At 42.4% G+C, this 26,147-nt stretch overlaps 1 protein-coding gene across 8 annotated transcripts in view; it reads left to right on the top strand.

Moving 5' to 3' along the window:
* Wipf1 (WAS/WASL interacting protein family member 1) overlaps nt 1–26,147 on the top strand; it is a 119,312-nt gene that overhangs the window by 62,131 nt on the left and 31,034 nt on the right. The window contains exon 2 of one of the 8 annotated variants that reach the window (XM_074071132.1): nt 25,089–25,296. The exons of 5 other annotated variants lie outside the window; for them this stretch is intronic. The gene's annotated coding sequence lies outside the window, so the exon portion shown is untranslated. Of the gene's footprint in view, nt 1–21,557; nt 22,090–25,088; nt 25,297–25,407; nt 25,468–26,147 lie in introns of those variants that run through there. 2 more of the 8 variants (XM_020168886.2, XM_074071133.1) reach the window with 2 other exon arrangements.

The following is a 26,147-nucleotide window of genomic DNA, read 5'->3' as shown; positions in this document are numbered from 1 at the left end:
TGTCCTAGGAAGGAAGGTGTTCAAGGCAGACATCTGCACTATGTCTGTTCTTGTTTTGGTGACTTCTTAGAATTATTTTCAGAAATTATTGTACCAGAGAGCTCAGGGTAGAACATTATCATGCAAAAGCAGGACAGACTTGCTCGAACATAGGACCCAGAACATACCATGCATCAGGTCGTGTAAGTGTGACTTGACAATATGAACCCTGGAAGTACGATGTCTAGCAGGATTGTGTGCAGACCAAGTCCTTCCCTACTTAGTATAAGGTTCCTGAGGACTACACGGGGCTGAGTATTCTTTGTCCCTTCCCAAGCTCCTGGCAGCTCCTGGCACACAGTTAGCATTAATTAATTCTTGATTAATGAATTCATAATGAGTGGGACCAAGAAAAAAATGCTAAGTGTGAAACAATAGGAGAGCAAGATACAGACCTGTCAGGCTTCTTTATTGGGGGATAGGTCTTGTGAGGATGGGCCACATAGGGGTCAGGAAAGCCACGATCATGCAGAGGTGCATGTTGGGTAGAAGCCTGGACACTGGAGCCACAGTGGTTAAGTTCACATTGTCTCTGTGTTATCTTGCCTCTCTGTTCTTCCCTTTCCATGTCATTAGCACATGCATCTCAGAGTTGCTCTGAGATTGGAAGTAGTTGACAGTACTTGTAAAAGCACTAGAACACCCCTTAGCACATAGGGAGAGCTCAAGAACTGCTAGCCCTTGTCGTTGTCGTTGTGTTGTTACAGTTAAGAGTTATTGAAGACTTGGACACAGCTCAGGTTTTGAGAAAACTTCAGTGTGCCCTGCAGTCCCAAGGAGTTGGATGCTGTCTTCCCCTGTGCTCTGTGGCTATGGAGTCACTGGCTCAGCTCTTCCTCTTGTTTCTCCTGTGCCCCTTTAGGGGGCTCCTAGTTCACACTGGGAGGCAGGGCGGGCCTGGAGTTGCCTATTGGGTGCCCTTTTTCCTGGTTTGAGCAGAGCTTTCTGGGCTATGCCGGCTTATAGTGTGCACCCCATGCCAGGGCCCTGTTCCTGTCCAGTTGGCCATGGCTGGGGTGGGTCCAGCTGCATTTGCTGTCTTAAGCAGAAGTAGACATGGAGAAAGCTCTCATAAATACAAAATTCTTAATTGTTCTGAAAAGGAGGCTTGTGGAATAGAAGAGAAAGGTTAAAAAGGACTTAACCCTGCAGAAGAGACAAGATGAACTTTGGCATTGTCCCTCTAGCTTACTGATTTTTTCTCTTTTTTTTTTTTTTTTGGTGATACGAGAGTTTGAACTCAGGGCCTCATGCTTGCTAAGCAGGCGCTCTACCACTTGAACCACCCCACCAACTCTTTTTGTGTTAGAGATAGTGTTTTGTAAACTATTTGCCTCAAACTGCAATCCTCCTGACCTCTGCCTCCTTAGTAGCTAGGATTAGCAATGTGAGCCACCAGCTCCGGGCCTGATTCATTTGTAAAAGCTCATTAACTATTGTTAAAATCTACCAAGGAAATTACGTGGCTGAGAACTGCATAAGTGAAAGGAAACCTCAGAGGCCTTCCTCAACCCCTGGCCTTTGTAGGCCATGTCCTTTCCTCCTCTGCATCAGTTCACCTTGTCACCTCTCTCTTCCTGGTGTCTTTGTTCTGTTCTTTCCTCTCATGGAGCAGCTGAGAAAACAATATGGTGTACACCACTCAGAGAGATGCCAAGAGGCCTACTGGTCACTTTCTGTGGCTGAGTGAGACCTGTGACGAAGCTATAGTGGGGGACACTAACACCATGTGTGACATTCCTGTGGCCCATACTTCTACTTTCTCTGACACTGCTGAGGACCCACATCTTTCTACCGTTCCCTGTGTCTTCAAGGCAGTCAGAACAAAGTTTCATTCCCAGGATGTCCGGGTCTGTCACTTCAGACCAGAGCTCTTGAGCCACATGTGATAGAAGTTGCTGCTTGCTCCGGTGCCAGCATCCCAGACTGTGCAGATGGCAGGGAGGGACAGGTGGACACAGGACGAGTTGTGCCCACAGGATGGGGTGGGTCCTCATTCCTTTGGGTCATCTCTCTCTTCCAGATGCCTTGGATTTGCTGCTTCTCTGACCAGGGAACTGTTGCACTGGAAACATGGAACACAAAGTCAGCTTACTGACTTTGTCCAGAGCAGCCCAGGAGGTTCTGTTGGGATTTACCAACTGCGGAGGATTGCTGACTGGCTTCCTCCTTTAAAGATGAAACGGCCAAAACTGCAGGGCTGGGAACACCCAGAAGTGGGTGATGGCACTGGGGCAAACCCTCTGCTTCCTGCACTGCTTGAATATTGTGACCAAGCCTCCAAGAAGCAAATGTGTCATTTAAAACATTTTAATTGTCCCCACATGTGATCTGGGCCCTAAATGTCTTTAACTAAAAATCTGACTACCCAACTGAGGGTCAGTGACACAAGTTACATGTATTAAAACTTAATCACTCCTTTCCTGTTTCCTCCCCCTCACCATACAGTGCATACACATAAAATGAATGGACTGTCGGCTGTGAGATGAATTTCTTTGAATGACCAAAACCAAAGGGCCCTTTGGGCTTCCTTAACCCTATTAGGAATAAACACCTCAAAATAGCAACACAAAACCAAGACTCAAAAAAACGATTTAAAGACTTTGCTGGTAAAGATCTTCAAGTAAAAGTTATTTGAAAATAAAAATAAGGCTCTTTTTGAAAGTTTGGTAGGAGCCAGTATCTGTTTTCTCAGAAAAGTAATTGCTTTTTCAGAAAACTCTGATTTTTACAACCAAATAAAATGTGATCTTTGTCACTGATGTGCTTGCTTAATTTGAAGAATATTTTTAAATGAACAAACAGTGTAATTCAGTATTGGTGGTTTTAAAGATGGTGGATGTGTGTCAAGCCAAGCTTGACAAAAGAAACCCATATTTTAGGAATCATCCTCCCTTCTTAGCTGTTTAAGGAGACACTGGAAAACCCATGGAGAGGCCACCACAAGGGAAGACCATGTGAACGCTGGTCTCGTTTAGTAGCTTAAGGAAAGGGTGTCCAACTTGCTGTCCCCTACCATGGAGGATAAGATGGTGGAGGGTCTGCCTGTGTTACGGAGAAGAAGGTGGGAAGCCCTGTTAGATACACGTGATTCTGGTTTCTGAAGCCACGCTGGGCGGGCGGGCGTATCTCCTCCTACTCCATCCTCACCTCAGGGTATCTGTGCCCTCTCTTCCCTTCTAGCACAGAACAAACTCATTGCATAAGCGAGACCTTCAGTTTCCCTGCATGTGTGTAGCTAAGGCCAAGGTAAACTTGGTCTCTTGGGTTTACTTTTGAGTTGAAATTCGCTGAGCTCTTTATTTCCTCTGAGCCATAAACAGATGCTTTTTGAACTATCTTTGTGTTTGAGGGCTCTTTTATTTCATGGTATCAGCACACCACTTCCTCCGAGTCATTACTTTGAAATAGTTTTGCAGAGGGAGTTATTCCTGCCAGCCCCGCAAATCAATGATTGACGGATGGCAGTCCAGCTTTGCTGTGTATTTCATGTTTTGAATTTCTAAGCCGCTAATTTTTGTCATTAGAGTGGGCTGTGTTTTCTGAATGTCATCAGCTGTCCTGTTTGAATGCTACTCAGGTTAGGCCACAAATGTCCTTGGGTGGTCTTTGCCTGCTCTCTTGTTCTGAGAATCCCATGGAAATTCTTGAAGATGGATTTCTACTTAATCTTTCATACTTTCGGGTTCTTGGGTCCTAATAAATTTTAGAAACTGCTGCAAGTTTGAGTAAAGCCATTCTTAGTTTTCCTTTTATTAAACTTTAAATATTTTTATCAGTGAATGACCTTTGAATACTTTTTAGTGTTGACATAGCAAGATAAAGAGTGCTTTTACTAACATGTTTTATAAATAATCCTTTTCCATAAATTGCTTTTTCCATGAAGATAGTAATATTTATGGCATTTCAAGAGTAAATTCTAAACCTTTAAATACTTTTATACTTATGTTACACTTACGCTATGGAAACTAAAACTAGGGGCTCCATATCTAAGCATAGTTTGCCGTTATTATTATATCCTTACGTTTGTGTCTTAAAGCTGATTGGATTCCTGTCAAACTCTGGTTTTACATTTTAAAGAATATAATTGCTTCTTTAACGAAGGAGGCTGCAAAGTCACTGCTGAGTCGGCCCAGTCCTTTCCTGGACTTTATTTTGGTAAAAGCCCAAATTCTAGTGAAGTGATACCAAGTGTCATTTACTTCCCTGAATAATATATTGGACAGTGGCATCATTATTGCCTTGGAGCATTTTAGAGTAAAGTCATTATAATTTAAAACTTTTTTTAAAGTTGCAATTTTATGACTACTTATGTACACATCATAGATAGTTCTTTTTAGTGGATCCAAGATAAAAGTCTATTACTGTTAATTGCTATTGTTTGAACTTCTACATAGTATAATTATTTTTGAGGTATTCCCCTCTGTGTGTCGCTCAGCATTTCTGAGATACTCATCTGTACTTTTAAGATATTGGGGTGGGGAGCAATAGAAGAAACCTTTGAGTCATTAGAGGCTGGCAAGTGCAGTGGAAGGTGCCATCAAGGGGTGAGTATTGCAGATGCTCTTCCACGGCAGTTTTGCATTAGAGAGGAGGAAAAATGGATGAATGGGAAGTTCTATATGCAGAACCTTTGTACTTTGGAAAATAAAATTTCACGTTGATATTCACCCTGGTTTTCCATGAATGCCCTGCCAATGAGAGTTGACACACTGCATATTTTCTATGTGGTGTTCAACTTTGCTGAAGCTTTAGTCAACTCTTGGCACTAAGATCTTTCGCATCAGAGAACCGTTGTCTGATGGTGGCTGAACTTGTACATAGTGCTAGGAATCGTGTTGATTTCTTGTTCAGAGAAACCAGATCTTTCCTCAAGGCCTATTTTCTCTCGGCTCATTACATACCACCTCTGGAAACTTTAAACAGACTATTCCTGTTCTCTTTGTTTATCTGTCAGCCTCTATAATAAAGCAGCTTTGAAAATAAGCAGTGTCTTCCATTCCCTTATCAGCTGAGACTATCCTGAAAGGCATTTGGACATTTTCTTGGTGGATTGAGGAGAGATCCTGTTCTTTACAGTAGAGGATTTGGGAACCAGTGGCTCCACACTCTTCTGAAACTTACCTGTTGATTGGCAATACCCTCTTCAGGTGACATGAAAGCAAGTCAATGAGCATGCAGTCAGTTTACTAATCTCTAGTCCACCTCGACTTTGAAGAGAAGCTGTATTCTTAGGATGTTTGTGGGCCTTCTTTTCTGAGTTTGTGTTCATTAGCCTGGAGATATTTGGAATTACACAAAAATGCAGAAGCAGTAGTGAATAAGAATGGGACGGTCACAAATTGAATGATCCATGACAGCTTTTTGAAATGGGGCTAAGTATATTCGAGAACTAGTTGCAGATAAATGATATAAAAGGAGATTGAAATTAGCAGTACTTAACAGTTTTCAAATATTAGAGCAAGTTTTCTGTTCTTACAGTGCGTTAAGTTTATCCCTCTGTAAATAAAAAGAGTCTCAGCCAGGCACTGGTGAGTCATGCCTGTAATCCTAGCTACTCAGAAGGTAGAAGCCAGCACGAGGCAAATAGTTTGTGAGACCCTATCTCAAAAATACCAACACAAAAAAGGGCTGGTGGAGTGGCTCAAGTGGTAGAACACCTCCCTAGCAAGCGTAAAGCCCTAACTTCAAACCCCAATACTACCCAAAAAAAAGAATCTTATTACCTCTGATTTTCCCTTCTCAGCTTTTCTCAGTCTTGTGTGTCTCCCCCCGCCAGCCAACTCTTGTTCCCTCCTTTACCAAGTAACACTAATTGAGTTGTTCAGCTCATTTAACAATAGTAATGATAACTTGTGTTGCTGAGTGTTCAGCCGTGCGAGGTACTTCACTCCACAGCATCTGCCTATCAAATTTGGATGTGTTGAACATCTTCTCAGGAGAGAGAACTGCAGAATGTGAGGAACTCTCCATCCCAGGTCTTGTCTTGGGAAAAGCCAGGTGGAAAATAGACCACAGGATGTCACTGCTGCCCAGGTTCTCTGTACATCTCTGTGTAGCTCACTAGAGTTGCTTTGAATGACCTGTGCTCAGAACAAGATTTTGATTGCCATGTTTGTAGTCATAAACATGTCAAAATCAGATTTTACTTTTTCCAAATGGCTTCATAATGGCTAAATGAAGACGGTTAAGATAAAGGAAGCTTGGATACTCGTTAGGTCAGCCTAAATTATTGCTTAGTTCTTGGGAACTTTGGTCTTGTGAAAGATAGAGTAAGGTGACTTAGGGTCATAATGGTTGTTTCCTGTCTGCACGTGTGTCTATAAACCGAGGCATTCCTGCTCTTGTCTTTGAGACAGGGAGATCTGCGGTAAGATGTGCCCAGAAGTCCGCTGCTCTCTTCCCAGAAACAGTTCTCATAGACTGCACAAAATTAGCCAGAGCTGCAAAATTTATGAACATTTACCTTATAAAATGACAGAAATGCTCACTGCTATCCACCCAGTCTCCCAGTGGTTAAACATTTTATTTTGGTTTTGAAAAATCATGGAGTGAGAGAGGAGTGTGTTTCAGTGGTAGAGTGCTCACCTAGCATTTGTGAGGCTCTCGGTACTGGAAAAAAAATTATAGAGCTTTTAAGTAATCTTTTGGTTCAAATAGGAGGAAATAAAAAAGATTAAAACCCTGTGGAAAAGAAGTGACCCAGATAATATTAATAAAGAAAGATACACTAACAATAGAGAAGACAGTAAATGTTTGAAACATTGTCAACCTCACTAATAATCGAAGAATGAAAATTAAAACAACCCAGACATATGCTTTTTCATCTATCGAATTGGGAAAGATTTTGAAAAGTGATAATTGCACATGATAGGTACTTTATATATATATATATATATATATATCAAGATTCTTAAAAAAAAACTGTTACTGTCTTCTATTCCAGTCATTATACTGTGATAAGTTCATCCTAGTGAAATAATCTAAAACTACTGTTAGACCCCCAAGTGTCTAGATACAAGTATATTAATCGTATAGGATTTTTATTAATGAAGGGTGTGATTTAAATGTGAAAAATATTTACATGGATAATAGAGCACCCATAAAATGAAATACTAGATTAAAATTGTTAAGAAAATAATAATACAGGGAAAATGTGAAAAAGAACACACATACACATACCGGACTTTAAATACACATTGGCTGGAGGTGTAGTTCAGGAGTAGAGTACTTGCCCGGCACTCATGAGGTCCTGAGTTTGATCCCAATTAGTGCAAAAAACAGAAAGAGAAAGGGGGAAAAAAGAACAGAAGGAAATTCCAAAATATCCCCAGCTCCTTCTGGGTACTAATGAGTGACTTTAAAATTTGTATTATTTATGTTATCTAAACTTTTCCATGTGTGATTTTTCAATAAGAAAAAATATTTATTTTAAGCAAAGGAAGAAAACTATAAAAGTGAGAGAAACAAGTTGGTCCTTGATGGCGTGATTCTTCTTTATGATATCTCCATCCAACCAAATATTTTCTTTTATCTCAACAAAATTTAACACCATTTGATCACTTCCCCTCTTTTTCAAAATAAAAGACAAGGGGCTGGTGGAGTGGCTCAAGTGGTGGAGCGTCTGCCTAGCAAGCATGAGGCCCTGAATTCAAGCCCCAGTACTACCAAAAACCAAAGACAACAACTTGATTTCCTTCTGATGCTTCAATTAGATCATCTTTTCCAAGGAAGAGGACATATGATCTCTGGGTAAATATGTCCTGAATGGGATCAGGAGACGTGGAGGCAGAGGGCAGAATCAGGGTAGGGGAAGCAACAGACATGAATGAACCCTTCCTCATCCTCTAAGTCCCTTCCCTTGAGGACTTGAAACTGAAGTTTTAGTTTAGTCACATTGTGAATTAAATAGATTTTTGTAGGCTGGCCTAGCAGTGTACCGTCAAGTATGTTTGTATCAAGTATAAGAGCCATCAAAATGAGAATTAAAACAGCCCAGACATGCAAGTCTTAAATAGAAATACTGACCCTAAAGGACTTTGGAGAACTGTATGTTTATATTGGAGTTGGCCTGAACTTTTGGCAGTGATCTTGGTGAGGCTACTCTGTATAAGATAAAACAAGCTGGGCCAAAATGTAGTGTACATTTAACTTCCATCACACCATGAACTCGCATGTGAGGGTAAGCTCCTTGAAGGTGGAGAATTTGGTTTGCTTAATCACTGTACTATCCCCAGCACCTGAAACAGTCACTGGCACATGGCAGTTACTATGTATTTGTTGGATAACTGCTGCACGTAGGAGCTGTGCGACTGTTGCTCACTGGTTAACAATGTAGTTAGAGACAGAGACATAGAGTGAGCAGATAAAAAGATCATAGGGTAGATGGTACTTCTGTTTCCAGGAACCTACAATTTTGTGTGTTGTTGTTTTAGGCTGGAGAAGAAGACTAAAGGCTTGTGTATAGGACCAGGTCGGGGAAATGCAGGGATGACCGAGGCCTCCAGGTTGAAGAAGCTGATCTAGAAGGAAGCTGTGGGGACAGGGTAAAGCCATGGTCAGGGGCTGGGTGGCGTGGTGGACTGAGGTGGAATTATGTCAGGTTATTCTGATATGTTGACCATGGCCGTAGCACCCAGGCAACTTCTCATGTGCCGTGTCACGACATAATCCTACCCAGAAGCCAAGTGTAGGGTCCAGGTAGGTTTGTTTAATGGCTTTTTTGTTTTATTTTGTTTTTTTATTTATTTAGTGGTAGGGAGTGAGGCAGGGAGAGACCATTTAGATTTTTTCTGACTCTGTGCATTTATCTTCTTGAAGGTGACCTACAAAACATAAACCATATGTGGTTTTTACACCTCAGATTGTGGTGGCTTGTTATCCTCAAAGCAGTCAATATTTAAATGTAGTTATGAGTTGTTTTTTACAAAGCCACCAACTGATCATTCTGCTGGAAAGGACTGAAACAGGTGAAATAGTCCAAGACTTGGACTCAAAGCAGCTCCTGTGTTGCAGGGAAAAAGAGTCATTTGGCCAGTGCTGAAAAAGGAAAACACACACACACACACACACACACACACACACACACACACACCCTACGCACAAAATGGTGGAGCCAGATCTCCTCACGATTGCACCTTTTTGTCCCCTGCGTACGTACTTGGAAACATGAAGTTTCTTCTGGTGTCTTTCCCATGGCCTGGTAGGGCACTGGCCCCATTAGGGATAATCTGGAGGTGTTTTTTCAACAGTCTGTTTCCCAGTCAGTCATTTGGAGATTCCAGAGCAGCCAAATTGGATGGGAAAATTCGTGGAGAGAATCTGGGGTCATTTGGGTAGAACAAATTTTGTTTTGACCAAGCCACTGAGAAAAGCAGAGTCTGCTAAGAAGCAGGAGGGACAAGCACCCAGGCCTCTGTACCATACTGGGGAACAAAGTGTAAAATCCTGCCCAGGACTAGAGGTGGCAGCTGTGGTGGCCCCTGTCTCCTTCTGTGCTTCCCAGGCTGGATGAGCAGTCACCAAACTGAGCTTGGGAATGTGCCAGCATCCCTGAGGCACCAGAGGCAGTGGTCTCAGCCCTCTCTGACCCAGTGCCTGCTTTTATTAGCAATATTCTGTATCACCCCTTCACAGTCTTCAATGAACTTCATAATCTGACCACACATAATTTCAAAAGATTTAAAATTTAAAAGAGAAGTAGAAGGAAAGCAGATTTTGTAAAATAAGTTGTTCTAAGGGATCAAGTACAATTCCTTAGAAAACAAAAGGAAGCCAGTGGTCAGGTGTCCCACGTAGATTGATATGCACAAGCGTCTTGAGTGTGGCAGCCACCACTGCAGATTAACTCTACTTAGAGACTTAAAGACCACTGTTGGTAATGTCCTTGCCTCACGATTTTCCAGAAGAGGTGGACAGCTCTTGTCACTAAAAAAAGAAAAGCAATCAGAGAGAGGTTGTCCAAAGGGTGCTGATACTTATTTAGGACTGGCAGAGCACTGCAATGGAAACCTGTGTGCTGTAGCAAACTGGGTGTATTCAAAGCGTGGAGGTAAGGGGAAGATTTTAAGGGCAAAAATGAGGATTTACATGAGATATTTTGAGCAGTAACCATTGGCCAAGATGATGAACAAGAGTGGCATCAGTGCAGGTTGAACAGATGGTGGCTGAGCAGATGTCCTCCTACAGTGTTTTTTTCTCCAAGATGTCAGTGGCTTCTGTGCAAGCTTGTGGTTCTGAAGAGTTGTGTGTGATCGTAACTATCAGGCAATCATGTTAAGAACCCTTTGTTCATAACCTCCTGGTGTTATTTACTTCTTTTTATGTTGGGGTTGCCACAGCGACAACTTTCACATTTCTTTCATGTTCTGAGCAAAACAGGTATTTCATTGATAGGACATTTGCATTCCTAGAAAATTGAAGGAATAAATATGTCAGTGCAGTACACGTGTGCCCAGACTTACAGTTGTTCAAGTTACGGCTTTTCAACTTTGCAATAGCACAAAAGCAATATGTAGCAACCGTGCTTTGAATTTTGATCTTTTCCTGGGTAGGATTCTCTCTCTCCATGCTGGGCAGAAGCAGTGACTGCTCCCAGTCACAAGGGGAAACAGCTGAGTTTCCCCTTGGAAACAGTGTATTGAGGTGCTAAGCTAGGATATTGGGTAGGTTAGAGACACTAAACGCATTTTTCACTTTTTTCATTTCTAATTAGATTTATTTTCTAAGTAAATTTATTTAATAACATTAAAATGACTCATATTAATGTGCCTAGCAAGTGTGAAGTCCTGAATTTAAAACCCCAGTACTGCCAAAAATAATGTGCACATTAATTTATACATATATTCAGAATCCTTCCTTGTAGTTTTTTTGAGATATACAGTACATAATTGTTATTTCCAGTCACCCACTGTAGTACAGCAGCACTCAGAACTTGTCACTCCTGTCTCACTACACCTTAGTGTCAGCTTATGATATTTTCAACTTACAGGGGCTTACCAGGAGGTAACCCTATTGTAACTCAAGGAGCTTCTGTAATTACTTCATTTATGTATAGATTGGAGGTAAAGTCTAGAGTCAGATACTGTAAACAAGTTTTTCACTTACATCAGTGTCCAACAGGATCTTTGAAAGTCTTAGGACAATTCTTTTACTAAGTGGGACAGTCTGGTATAGAACAATGCAAATCATCTGAATTCCAGGAAGGTCCCCCATTATCGTGGCACCCCCATTTCCTGTCCACTCACAGCAGTTGAGTCTGCCTCTCCCAGGCTTCATCACCAGCCAGGCCTGCCTTTTATGCAGTCAGAGGTCCCCAAGTGGAGTCCCTGATCACTGAACTCCTCCCACAGTGTGTAGGCAAGTGATGTCAGCCCAAAGGCCACAGCTGCATTTGCCCTTGTTTCCTGAGATTGCAGGGGGCTCTTCCCTTCAGAGTAATCCTGGCTAATGAGGAATCTGAATAAGGACCTAGATCACTGTCCTCATCCCAGAAATAATTGGGCTTTTTTGGTTTTGTTTTTTGGCACTACTAAGGTTTGAACTCAGAGCCTCAAACTTGCTAGGCAGACTCTGTACCACTTGAGCCACGCCCCCAGCCTTTTTTTTTTTTTTTTTTTTGCTGTAGTTATTTTTCAATAGGGTCTCATGCTTTTGCCAGGGCTAGCCTGGGACCATGATCCTCCTACCTATACCTTCCATGTGGCTGGAATTACCCTCCAGACATAATTGTAAAGGGCTTTACAAACTTAATAGGCAACCAAAAGGAATTCTAGATCCAAGTAGCTTCTACCCAGTGCATGCATACAGAATATACATAGCAGGAGGTGAAAGGGGGCTTTCCACCAGCTTGCCCTTTGGACTGTAAGTAACCACTCTGTAGTTCACATGGGTTTTCCCTTGCGGGGCAGAGGGGCATTTGTATTGGATGTTGGTGACAGACTGGGAAATTTTTGCAGTTTAATCAAATTTCCTAAGACAGGACAGAGCTTTCAAAAGAAACATGAATGTCTTTCCACATGTGAAAAGCTTTTTCCCACAAAGATATAAGGTTAGTGATGTTCCAACTTGTCATTTTTTTATTTGTTGTTTCTATTTTTTTTCTAAGGATAAATTGTCCCATTGCCAGCCTGGAGAGACAAAGCTCCCCACTGTGTCCTCCCTACTGGGCACTGGGCATTGGGTGCACCAGAGACATAAAACAGATTTGTTGACTATGAGTATGTGAGCCCATTATGGGGATGTTCTTTCTAGGTACTCCTGGGACCTCTTTTTCCCACCCCGATTGAGTCCGTTTCTCCGTCCAAGCACTTCCACTGTTTTTTAACTGAGTAAGAAACTCCCATATCCTGACACTGGCAATAGACCTGACAACTGTGTTGCAGGTCCCTGAGGAGTCTTTTGGATGGCTGTCCTGTGTCCCCACCTGTCATAGAAGAAAGAGCCTCCCCCAGTCTTTCTGGAAGAGCAAAGTCAACACATTTCTACTTTACCCAGGCCTCTCCCTGCACAGAGCCAAGTGTGGGGCCGTGTAATCACAGCCCCAGGTTAAGTAACCTGGAGTAGGAGCTTTTACACTTCATTCACAGATGTTTTTCAAGCACTGTGAGTGTCAGATACTGTCATAAGCAGCCAGGGAGATGCAGTGAGCAAGACAAAGTTGCTGCCCTCAAGCCACTGTCACTTTGGTGGGAAAAGCAGATCAGGCACAAATAATGCCCAGCAGGAATGGAGTGAGGGATGGGGCCGGTGACAATGAAGAGAGAACAGCAAGCTCAGAAGCAGAAGCTAAGGGAATGTGGAGAGGACAAGGTAGGAGAGGGCTGGCTCCTGGCAGGCCTCGCCAAACATGAAAGGACTTTAGATTTCACTTAGGGTAAAATGGAACACCACTGAAGTTTTTGAGTCCCTGAGTTCCTTCTGAGACCCCAGTTTGAAACTATTACATACTACAATATCTCCTGCCCAAGGATTCACATGTGGTATTAGGACTGTTAACATTATGACTCCAAGGAGAAGCCAACTAGGTCTTTAATCCTACTGGCCACAAACCCAAGAACCCCTAGTTGGTACCCTATTTTAAGAGATGGCTCCAAGCCTGATGAACTCTTCCTAGGAATTTGTAGCTATCGCCCAGAGTTGGCTCTGGGAAGACTAAGATTGTCCCAGGACTGACACTGATTGGCCATCTAAGTGTCCCCACCCAACAGTATCCTATGAAGGAAAAAAAAAATAAGTGCGATGTCCCCTGCCCATCAGGCCCAGGCCATCTGGAGTTGTGTGGTCCACTGTGATGGCAGCTCTGGGGCACTTGAAATACCACCAGCAGGAATATACATATTGTTTCTGAAGAATTTGTTTGAAAGAAAGAATGTAAAATCCTAATTAGTAATTTTTAAGAACGTTTTTAGTTCATGTTGTAATGATATTTTTTGCAATAGTTGAGTAAAAAATATCATTACACTTTCACCTGTTTCTTTTTACTCCTTGAGTGTGACTAGTAGAAAACCTAGAATTGCCTATAATCCCAGCTACTTGGGAGGCAGAGATTGGGAGAATTGTGGTTTGAGGCCAGAGTAAGCAAAAATTAGTGAGAACCCATCAAACGAACCAGCCTGGTGGTGCATGCCTGTAATCCTAGCTACTTGGGAAGTGGAAATAGAAGGATCCCAGCACTAGGCCATCTGTGGGCAAAAAGCATGAGCCCCCATCTAAAAAATAACTAAAGCAAGAGTGGGCTGGGAGTGCGCCTTAAGTGGTAGAGCACCTGCCTAGCAAGGGCAGATTTCTGAGTTTAAACCCCAGTCCTGCAAAAAAAGAAAGAAAGAAAACATGGAATTACACGTGGCTCAAATTATCTCTCTACTGGACAGTCTAAATCTTGAGGAATGGGAGTTTTCTCTTGTTCTTTGGTCAGCTGGCTGGTTGAAATTCTTGCTTTTTTGTTGCCACCGTTACTAGGTCTCAGATTTTGATAATTTAATCCTTCTCTGGGAAGAACTCCTTGGGTTCTGAACCATTATGGGGGAGACCTCAGAATCCCATCTTATCCAAGAGCAAAGAGATCACTTTGAGAAGTACAAGAAAACTTTTTCCGGATCCCAAATCTGAGCAGGTTGATAGTGGAAGGAGCAGACCTTTCCAGCAGCCTCCAGTGCACACAGGGGAACGAACCACAGTCCTTTCCTCAAAAAGCTTTTCCTTATGGAAACATTGCAGTATATCTGAAAAGAAGACAGACTTGCACACTGAACTTTTGTTTCATTAATCCCACCATGCCACCCCACCCCCCTTTTCCACCCAGACATCGTATCACTTCACCCACAAACAGTTCAGTATGAGTCTCTAAAAATCAAGAATACTTTGTCAAACATAAAACAGTTACAATAATGCTGTCACACCTAAAAATTAGCAGTAGTATCTTTTTTGTGGGAGGTGATACTGGGTTTAGAACTCAGGGCCTTGCCTTTGCTAGGCAAGCACTCTACACTTGAGCCATGCCTCTGGCCCTATTTGCTTTAGTTCCTTTCCTTCCCTCCTTCCTTCCTTCCCTCCTTCCTTCCCTCCCTCCCTCCTTCCTTCCTTCCTTCCTTCCTACTTTTTGTGGGACCGGGTTTGAACTCAGGGATCCCTGCTTACAGAGAAGGTGCTCTACTGCTTGAGCCACACCTGGTTATTTTGGAGATGGGATCTCTCCAACTATTTCCCCAGGCTGTCCTGGAACCATAATCTTCCCCATCTCAGCCTCCCAAATAGTTAGCATTACAGACATGAGCTACCAACACCCCCAACTGCATTAGTTATTTTTCAAATAAGTTCTCACATTTATGCCCAGCCTGGCCTGGGCCTCGATCCTCTTAGTTAAGCTTCTTGCAGAGCTAGGGTGACAGGCACACACCACCACATCACACCCAGTTCATTTGTTGAGATGGAATCTCGCAAGCTTCTTGCATGCAATCTTCCCAATCTCTACCTTCCGAGTAGCTGTGATTATAGGTATGATCCACCTTACCTGACCTTAGCCATAATATCTTAATATCAGTAAATACCCAATCAATATTCAGATTTCCAGTTGTTTCATTTTTTAAAAGTTGATTTGAATCAGGAACCAAATTACATCCACACATGGCATGTGATTGCTGTGCCTCTCAAACCTCAGCACCCTCCCCCCCAGTTTCCTTCTCAGTCGCCACATGTCTACAATGTGTCACTCCCAGAGTTCACATCTTAGAATAAGTCTCATTGCAGCTCCTTGTTTCAGAAGTAGTCACGTGTTCATCTCTGAACCAGTCACTGCAGCCTGGGAACCCCAAGATGTCATGAACCAGAGCTGGTCACTTTCCACTCCCGAAGTCCAAGCAGAGCTAGCCCACTTGTGGCCAGAGCAGAGTGGCACATTGGTGGATCTCTTCTCAAGTCTGAGTTTGTACTGTACTGGAGCAATGGATGCTGGACAGCCCCAAAGCACAAATACTTATCCAGCACCCACATTTCAAAAAGGCTCTACGTAATGAATTGCACTCACCGCCATCCCCTAAAAGAGAGACAGCTAGTGCAGGTCCAGGTCTACCTCCGGATCCAAGCTCTTTATTTGATAATTTACTCCTTGCTCATGAGATGCGTCCCGGTGTCACAGTGAAAGTAACTGTCCCTTTTTTTTCATACGAGAGAACGTTAACAGAATGTCTTTGCAGACACAGCAAGGAATGAGGCGTCTCCATTCCAGACTTGTTTCCTGATGTGGCTCTTACTTTCCTGTCCCTTCTTTATCTAATGTTAGCATAGGAGGGGAAATGGGGCTTTCTGCTCTCAGAGACTCTAGATGATTTGAGAGTCACTCATTTGGTTGTAGATGACAAGCAAAGGGCCTCAGTTAACAGAACGAGCTGGATTGTTCCCTCTGAGCTCCCAGTTGTCTTCAGCTGACATTTATCTCTTTCCTTTGGATCTTCTAGAGGATACTCCAACAGTTTAAGTTTTTCTACCAGCTTCTTTAATGGCATGCCATCAGAAGCCTCACAGTCTCAGACCGTGGATTCAGTAGGAGCAGCATACCTAATACTTTGGCTTTCACATAACAAGGTTTGCCACCTTTTAGCCCAAGAGAGCTGGTGCTGGCCTTTCCCCCACCTGAAGTTAGCCAGTTACACATTTTAAGGTTAGTCACACTCAGCACTCACTTCTAGTACCGGTTCCTATATCACATAAGCGTTTATATTGTTTGTGACAGAAGCTGGCAGTACTAATTGAAACAAAATAGAGAACTTATTTCCTCTTGTAAACTCAAGTGTAGAAATAGGGCTAGCTTTAGGTATAGATAGGATCAGGGCTCAGTCAACCGCATTGGGACTTGGCTTTTCCCCATCCCAATTCCCCATTGTTCTTCTATCAGTTTTGATCCCCGTGTAGTCAAAGGATGAGTGCGTGGTTCCAATGCTTGCGTCCTCACAGGTCTGCTTCTAGCCTTAGTCCTCAGCAGGGTGCTCACCTCTGTCACAGGTTTCCTTGATTCTGATGACATTGCAGGTGGTCAGCATAGAGTCTGTAGAGCCAAGTGAATGCAAGGCTCCTGTTAGCCAGCCATGAGTCACATGCTATGACTGTGTTGGTGTGGGAGTGAGTGCCCTGGATCCGCACCATCTGAGAGGGACCAGACAAAGAGCAAACAAAAAGACAAAGAGGGTGAATGGCTGGTGAGCTGCCAAAGCACAGTGAAATGTATTGTGGTTTTTCCCCAGGAAAGATTCATCCAATTTACATGGTATATACTACAAAACTTGTTTTTATTGTCTCTGTTTTTTAGATCAGTTCTTTTTTTTTTTTTTTTTCAGTATGGGTTTGAACTCAAGGCTTTGAGCTTGTGCTCTTCCATTTGAGCCACTACACCAGCCTTTGTTGACTTTTTGCCTGAGGCCAGCCTTGAACCCTGATCCTCCTACATAGCTGTGATTACAGACATGAGCCACCACACCCAGACCTTGAGATCAGTTTTAACCCTCTACATAACTGGAGTGATAATTACATGGGGCAAAGGATTATCTTTTTTTTTTTTTGCAGTACTGGGGTTTGAACTCATGGCCTACACCTTGAGCCCTTTTTTTGTGAAGGGTTTTTTCGAGATAGAGTCTTGCAAACTATTTGCCCAGGCTGGCTTCGAACTTCAGTCCTCCTGTTCTGGCCTCCTGAGTAGCTAGGATTACAGGCGTGACCACTGGCTTACCCTTTTATGTCTGCTTTTTTTTTTTTTTTTTTTTTATTGCACATCACTCCTTTATTATACTGATCTGGAAAAAAAGATTTAGTACAGTTATGCTCAAAATGAGTACCGGACCCATGTGGCATAGCCAAGCAACTGGAACATGACTTGGAAATCAGACACAGTGAAAGACACACTGGACATTACATGATCAAGAGGCTTTTCACTGCCACAAAACAAGACAGTGGAGGGATTCTAAGTACACACAGAGGGATTATAAGAGGCACTCCTGCCCCTTAGAGACCAAAGGAGTTTATCCCATATTCGTGTGAGGAATGACTTATCTTCTGGTGACCACATATGTGACTATTTCAACCGCCACTAGGAACCCTAGAAGGGTTTTTTACCAGTATTATTTATATGTATATATGTAAATCTTTTTTTGTAAAAGTAAATGTAACACATAAACATAATTCAGGATTGATCCCAATCTTTTGGAGCCAGTAACTCTGGGCTCAGGGAGGAGAAAGTTAAGTCACCATGCAGTGTTTAAATTGCACAACACTCCTCCCCTTTTTTGTGGTTAAAAAAAAAAACCCAGGACCTTTCCTGTGCCAGGAAAACACCCTGCTACTGAGCTACACTCCCAGCCCCCATATTTTAGCATTTCTTATAATAGATACAGACACTTAATTTGGTAGTGTTTCTTTTTCTTTCTTTTTTTTTTATTTGTACTGGGATTTGAATGCAGGGCCTCATACTTGCTAGGCAGGCGTTCTACCACTTGAGCCACTCCTCCAGCCCAATAGTGTTTCTTCTGTCCTCTAAAAAGCTATGAAAGGCATCTTGCTATTGAAGAAGGTTTCGTAGAATTGAGGGAACACAGGATTATAAACATCTTTGCATTATCAGGGCAAATACTACCCCGAAACAGGTAGTCGTGGAAACACAACTTGATGAACCTGAGTTATTGAAAAGCAAATGTTCCCATATTTCACATGACGCCGTGGCACTGGTTCAGGAGGCGCTGACTTTGGGACTGCTGTAGGAGGGCAGTTGGTTACACGATTCTTTATTGCTAGTCCAGGACTGATAAGACCTAGGCGATTGTTGTATGATTTCTGTCTGCCCTTAGCTTTCTTTGCCCATAGATTACTATGGAAGATTCTTTGACATGGTTGGCCCAAGAACCTGTTGATTACTGTTTTACTCCCACATAGCCTCAGATTGATCTGTGTATGGGGTGGGGAGAGTGTAAGTGCCCCAAATTCTCCTTCAGGTCCAGACTAATGGTTGTTTTCATTCACCTCAAATTCTCAGGCCCCGCGTATGGTGGACCTTTGATTATAATTTAACAGCCACAGTGACACTGTGACGTGCACTTCTCTCCTCCACATTACCCCCTTTCTTCCTACCCCTCCTGCTTCTGCCTCTTCTTATTCTTATGGAAAGGAGTAGGGTGGAGTGGCCCTTCTGAGCCTACGGTAAGACAAGACAGTCATGATGACTAGGTTTCCTGCACAGCCCTGCTGTCTCCAGCTGTGTGACACAGTACATCCCTAGACACCCATTCTCTCATCTGTAAATGAATGTGTGGACTTTGATTGCTGCAGTCTCCTTCAGCCTTAAAATGCCTTTTTTTTTAGGCTGAGTGAGTTGTTTCACGTCTATAATCTCAACTACTTGGGAGGCAGAAATTAGGAGGATTGTGATTCTAGGCCAGCCCAGGCAAAAAGTTAGTGAGACCCCATCTCAACCAATAACTGGGCATGGTGGCATGCACCTCTCATTGCCAGCTGCACTAGAAGCAAGTTGGCCCCAGGCAGAAAATGTGAGACCCTGTTGGAAAAAGAACTAAAGCATAAAAGCTGGATGTGTAACTCAAGTGGTAGAGACTGGAGGCCCTGAGTTCAAACCACAGTACTGCCATAAAAACAAATTCCTTTATAAAAGAATTCTCCTCCTGGAAAAGCTGCCTCTGATCCGGGAACACCACTTCGCAGGGGAAGGACAGAGAGCATGGCCACAGGCAACGCCTTTACATCCTGCATGGCCCAGATGGCTTCCCAGGCCTCCCAGGTCAGCTGGTGGTTGGAACTCTCCCTCCACACACACCAGTAGATCTCTTTCTCTCCCTCTTTTCCTGCCTGGTTTCCTATATCCTTTATTTCCTCTCCTTCCTTTCTGACGCTTTAAAAGCTTTCTTAGTTCATTTTTCTCTCCCCATTGTGTGAGTGGATAAGCCCCTCACACAGCATGACACCGTACACATTTTTATCACATCTTACCTGCTGACCTTTCCTCTGGAAACTGTCCTTCTAATAGTTTTCCCCAAGAAGTCTAATCTTGGCATTTGATATTTACAATTCTAGGAGAACAGTCTTAAGCTTGTAAAGGAATGTCATGTTAAGACATTGAGGGATACTGATTTTCTTTTTCTTTAATAAACACTATTATTAAGCACCTCCTGGGTGTTGGAGACTGTATTAGATTCTGAAGCAACAGCAGGAAAAAAGCCGTCATGGAGCTTGAATTCTTGTGGGGAGGGACGTACGAGTAAATAAGACAATGTTGAGTGGTGTCATGCGCTATGCAAAGAAGGGAACAGGAATGGAGATGTGACCTGAGGAAGGCATTTTTGCTGACATCTAGAGACAAGTGTCCCAGGTGAGGGGGCTTGCAAGCATAAAGCCCCAAGATGTAAATGAGCTTGGTGCAATTAAGGAACAGAAAGGGCTGGGAGGGAAATTAGCAAGAGTGTTGAGCTGAAGTGGGGGTCCTTGTGGCCTAGGCAGAGTTTGGACTTTGTAAGTGAATGAGCGAACACAGCAGGGGTTTAAGCAAAGGATTCCATGTTCCATCTGCGTAGTAGACACCTCATAAACGTGTCCAGTGTTGACTGCATTTGCCAGTTTTCATTAAAGATGGAATAGACAAAATCTCCACACAACTACTCCCTTGTGTTCTTGGGGACTCCTACCTTGTAGGTGACATACAACCTTCTTATTGAGCTTTCACGAATGGGTGGAAATACCCATGAACAGCACGTGTGCTAAGTGAGTCTGTGTGTGCTCGCAGATGTGTTTGGGGTTCCTCCCTTAGTGAACTTCAAAATAATGCTGTAAATACATAGAGAAATCATTGTTTTGTCCATATTCTCTTTTTAGACCCAACTATAGTTAGACTTCCCCCAAAGATCCATTCAAGCATTTAAGTTTCAACTTGATCAAGTTTTCTGTTGTCCCAAGGGTTTGCAAAGGAGGAAGTGGATGCTAGCTGCAGCCTCTTCTCTGCCCAGCCTCATACTTAATATTCCTGTGTTCAATGTCCCTTGCTCTCCAAGCCTTGCTTTAGGCAAGAGGAATGAGGTCCCTGACTTCAGGTGGCTCAGAGGAGTAGAGGACTCTCAGTCACCGATCCTTGGATGCTCTCCTTCCAGGAATTGTGCCCCTGGCTTGGCGTCATGAAACGGCTCATGCAGTTCAACTCATACCTCAGGGAGAGTTTGATCTTTCAAACTTAGATGTCATCTATCCAGTACTCCTCAGGAGGAGCACTTCTGGTATCGCAGGTGAACTCTTGAAGCACCATAGGAAATTTCATCTTCTTGGCTCCACCCATCAAATCATACAGACGCTTAGTCCCATCAGTCCCACCCACCACTCCCCACCCTCAAGTGAAAGTGCTTCCTTCTTTCTCAGCTACCTGAGTAGGTAAGGAAACGTTAGGTAACTTGTGGTCTTTGCTCAGAACCCAGCAGAATCAGACCCAATGTGCACATTTTCACAATGAAGTTAGTTTCTGAACCATGCCTGCTTTTTCTTTCTGTCAACTGATACTGTTTTCTCAGTTATGTGCTATGTGTTACAAATATACGTCTTAATCTTTCAGGTGGGTCAGGAAAAAAATGAGCATCTTCAGGTTCTGTACATAACAGTTCTCATCCAGAGTCATCTCCATATATTTCATTGCCATCTACCTCGTAAAGTCCCGTAAAAGTGAGAAATCTGACTCCTCCTTGTGCCCTCATCTACTGTATGCTTTTGTCAGAAAACCTGGGAGAGTTACTGTTATCCCATAAATATGGAGAGAAGAAACAAACATTTTGGCTATGGATCTACAGCTGACTTGGGCTGGAGATAATTTATCCTGACCTAGGCACCTAAATCACATCTCACAACTCATTTGCCTTCATACACCTGACCTACTCTGTTCACCTGCATTTGTAACTTTCTCACTGTAACTCAAATGCTCTGTAAATGAGGAAGGATCACTTAGACTAATTATCAATGTACTTAAGAGCTTTTCTTTCTTGAGTGACTCTTCTGCTTATTACTGAAGGAAGTAGTCAGAATTTAAAGTGATGGTTTCAAATAGAATTCTTTTGAAGGAATCTCAAGTTCCATGAATAATTATTTTGTAGAAGTGTCTAGGATAACATTGGGCTGTAACTGGAAAGAAGTGCTGAACTCCATTTGTCACTGGCAAGTGACCCAATTAGACCATGTGAAAAGGGGAAACTTTTTAATTTAGGTTTTTTTTTTTGCCTGCTTCTTAAGTAAAACCAATCTAGTTTCTTTTTCTATAGCAAAGGAGGAAGGAACAAACAAGAGATTAATCAGACAGGAAGTGAATACCACAGAAGGACGTCTGCCTCTGACTCTAGTGTGTTCCGTGGGCACACTGAACTAGAGGACAGAGCTTGTCCAAAATGGCTGCCCGGAAACGACCCCACGTTTGCGTTAGAAGATGATGCCTTTTTCAGGGACAATGTTGTCTCTTAGCTCATGTCTCACTTGCTCTCTGTCTGCCCGTGTCCCTCACTGTGCCTTCACTACAGTGAGTACCTTTTAACGGTAAGAAATATTGTCTTCAAACTGAGTTTATTTTATCAGCAAGAGGGAAGAACTGAATGACTTCTAGTGGGCCATAGTATATCGAGATAAAGTTGTTTAATTTTTCAGTAGATCACATGGTTTCTCATTGTTGCCCTCTGTGGTGATAGTAGGTGAGTCATAACTTGTGTTTTGAGCTAAGATGTAAACAACAAGATTTTCAGTAGAATTTTTCATGATTATTGGACAAATATGGATCCATAGAAATTTCTTTCCCCACTTTCCCCTTTAAAATGGGGCTCAGATCACTTAAACATGTCCTTTTGGTGTAAGGTCCAGTTGTCCACAGATCTGCCTTTGAATCTTCAGTTTGACCAGTAGCAGCAGTGCTTTGAAGTGGAGGGAGTCACAGCAGTTTCAAACAAAAGCACTGTGGCTGGAATGAAGCTGTTGCTGCCCTATTGCTGCAACATGTCAAGTTCAACTCCCAAACTAAACCATTTCTAAGCAGTCTGTTAAGAGTTCAGCTTGTCTATTTGAATAACTATAGCTTCATCAAAATAGCGCAGAGCACTACTACTACTGCCAATCAGGTTCCATAGCGTTTGTCTTATCTATTTACATTTAATGTGGTTAATATTTTGGCATAAAGTATAATTTAAAATTTTTAAGTCGTTTACTTAGAAACCCACAGAGCAGTATAAAGGAAAGTTTTTCTATTCAAAAATATTCTTTAGGTTACGTATGAAAAAGTAACTTGACTTATATTTCTTTTTCCTCTTGGAGAAATATGTAAAAACAAGTTTTTTAAGTCAGAAGACACAGATAAGTCAGTAAGTAAAGCCTTGTCAGTAACTTAATGGCATAACTACTGTATATAGTACAAAATGGAGACGCAGTAAGTGAAGACAAGGTTGCAGAAAGGCTCTGATGAAAAGCAGGACAGCTTGGTAGGTAGATTGAGGAAGTCAGGAAGAACTAAGGATAACAAGTGAGGAAGATGAGAAGCTGAGGATGTGAGCGTGGGGTGATCGTGCGCTGATCACTTACTCGGGTGGCGGATCTTAGAATATTACGTCTCCTCTTACAGTCTTGTTGCTTCTGAACTGTGATATGACATGGTCAAAACCCTTCCTCTTGTAGGTCTAAAGAGATTAAGTGATTTATCTAAAACCAAAGTTAGCTTTTCTTGGGCTCTCTGAAAAGTTTGCCCCGGGTTACTTCACCTGCTCTAATATCTAAACTTCAAAGGGCGCCATGTGCTCCAGGTGGACTGTACTATTGAGAAAATCCTAGCATGACAGTTAGTCCCTGGCAATTTCACTCGGATTGTTGAGGTAACAAATTGTAGATCTGGCCCATCAGCTGGAAGTTCCCCAACCTGTGCTACAATGTAAGAGGAAGTGAGCAGCCTAAATCCTGGACCCCTGAAGTCACCTTCATGTTCTAGGAAGATGTCATTTACTTTGGAAGTGTCTGGCTGTTTCAGTTGTGAAACATTTCTGGTTTAAGGTTTGGCTCATTTTGTTTTACCACATTGTCCTGTGTGTGCCTCTTGTTGGAAAGAGCTTTTCCCCCTGGACTACATAAATACCTGTCTGAATTTTGTGCTCTAACAATAACAACAACAAAATTAGAATAAGAATTGCTTTAATCAGTATGCTTTTCTGAGAAATGTAAAATGTACTTGGTACACTTGTCTCCTCACCATTCATTCCTGACACCGAGGTGTGCATGGGTGGGCACACATGGGCTGAGTTTGAAATCAGCCCAGTTTCTCTTGCTCATGGTTAACAAGGGGGAGAGATGCTGCCATTTGCTGACCTGTAGTATATTTTATGCTCTTTACTTTGCTTATTTTGTTTTAACAAATGGCTAATACTTATTAAGCACTGCCTCATTGAACTCTCGAATAACCCATTAACGAGGTACTATTTATCCCATCTTCTGACTGAAACGGGACTTGGAGGAGCTAAGTAATTTCCCTGAGGCACCTGGCATTGGGTGTAGAGGAAGATTTCTGAATTTCAAGGGCCTTTTTCACAAGCACAGCCTGAACCGCACATGATAAACTGAACAGTTTTTGAGGTCCTTTCTCAGTGCTGGGAATCTGGGTTCACAAAATACTTTGTTTTTATTATCATAGCAACAGTAAATATCTTTAAAATGATTAATCTCAAGTAAGATATTTTCCTTAGGCTTTTGACATTTTTAGAAGTAAATTTGGTGACACATGTGCTTATATTACAAGTCTATACTTTCAATGATAAAATAAATGACATCAAGTATGTTGACCTTTATGCAAAATATGTGGGGTTGACGAGTTAGGGAAATTTTAGATTTGAGATTTGAGGCCCATAAAAACAGTTCTTGGAGGAGATGGGAGTCAGTGAAGGAAAATGGACGCTTTTTAGTTAGATGGATAAAATAAAAAAGTGTTTCCTTTCATTGTCCCTTCAGTTAAATGACAGATAGGTGAGTCACTCTGCCAAACTTCATTTTCTCACTACCAAAAGGTTCTCAAGAGGTCCAGTTACTTGGGAGGCAGAAATCAGGAGGATCAAAGTTTGAAACCAACCCTGGACAAAAAGTTAGCAAGACTCCATCTCCATTAATGAGCAGGGCATTGTGGCTCATGTCTGTATTCCAAGCGAGGAGGGAGGCTGTAGGTGGAGGATCACAGTCCAGGCTGACTGAGGCAGAAAGAGAACCCTACCTGAAAAATAACCTAAAGCCAAGAAAGGCTGGGGTGTGGCTCAAACAGTAGTGCACCTGCCTAGCAAGTGCGAGGCCCTGAGCTCAAACCCCAGGACCACAAAAGTCTTGAATGTGTATGAATTCCTGTTAATTTTTAAATTTAAAATGTATGATGGTGAATTAAAAAAATAATTCTTCTTTATAGCAACCTTAATATCCCCAGCATTACTCTTGGAGTAAGATTGTGAGTTTGTGTCCAATTTTAAGACATTATAAATACTTCAAAATGTCTTTGAAAATGTCTTTCCACCTGCCCTCCACAGAGAATCAACTCTTTATCAAAAAGAAGTCTAAAAGGAGTGAGTGTAAAGTGGCCACGGCCCCTCTAAGAGCCTCTAGGTTCCCACTGAGAGCACCGAGGCCGTGTGCAAATGATGATTAGCTGAGAAACGAGCCAGTTCCTTGTGAGAAATGGATTCCATGCCCAGCAAGCATGGGTTCCACATTTGGCACAAGCGGAGGGTGACGATGGTGAGTGAGTAACTGGCTGAGGCTGCTGATTTGCTTATAAAGGAAAGCTGCTTCTGTTCTCCCCGCTCAGCTTCCTCTTGTGCAGCTGCCTTTTCTGTTCAACGTTTTGGTTGTGTCCTTGCTCTGAGGAGATGGGGAAGAACAATAACAGCCACAAACCTTTCTGCAAAGGTATTAGGTTTCTAAAATGGCCAAAGGTGGGGGTGGCGGAGGTGTCGCATAGTGACTTGTGTCATTAAATAGAAACTATAGGCGAGTGCAGCTGTGAAAAGATTGTGTTAAAGCAACAGGATGGCTGTGGTTTACTGTGAGCATCAATTTTCCTGTTGAGCATTTTTACAGGAAGTTGAAGAACAAAGCCAAATTCATCTTAATTAGCTCTAATGGTTTTCAGATCTTAAAGATATCAACTAAGTTTACATTATGAAGCTTCGAAAGAATACGATCAAGAATAATTTTGAGTAGGAATCCCAAAACTAGGTACTTTTTAAAATTCAGGATTTTAGCAGCAATTTGAGTTTGCCAAATGATTTTATTTTTGCAGTGTACCTCAGAGTGGGGTCCATAGCCTTTGTAATGAAGGCCCTTGCAATTATTCTTACGGTGGTAGTAACTATGAAATTATGACACTTTCTTATTAAAACATTATTGAGTTACATGTATTATAATTTCCTGCTATTAATATCTCTTGATCAAACTATTCTGTGTGTGTGTGTGTGTGTGAAACAGGAGAGAGAGACTGAGAATGAGTGAGGAGTGTGTGTCTGCATACACGTGCATGTATTTATAAGTCAGAAGGCTATACATCAAAATAACAAGAGGTATCTCTGGGTATTATTTACCCCCCCCTT

This window comes from Castor canadensis, chromosome 4 (genome assembly GCF_047511655.1).
Source record: "Castor canadensis chromosome 4, mCasCan1.hap1v2, whole genome shotgun sequence".
Classification (NCBI taxonomy): Eukaryota; Metazoa; Chordata; class Mammalia; order Rodentia; family Castoridae; genus Castor; species Castor canadensis.
The sequence above is the reverse complement of the archived record's forward strand: the minus strand, read 5'-3'. Positions and strand labels throughout refer to the sequence as shown.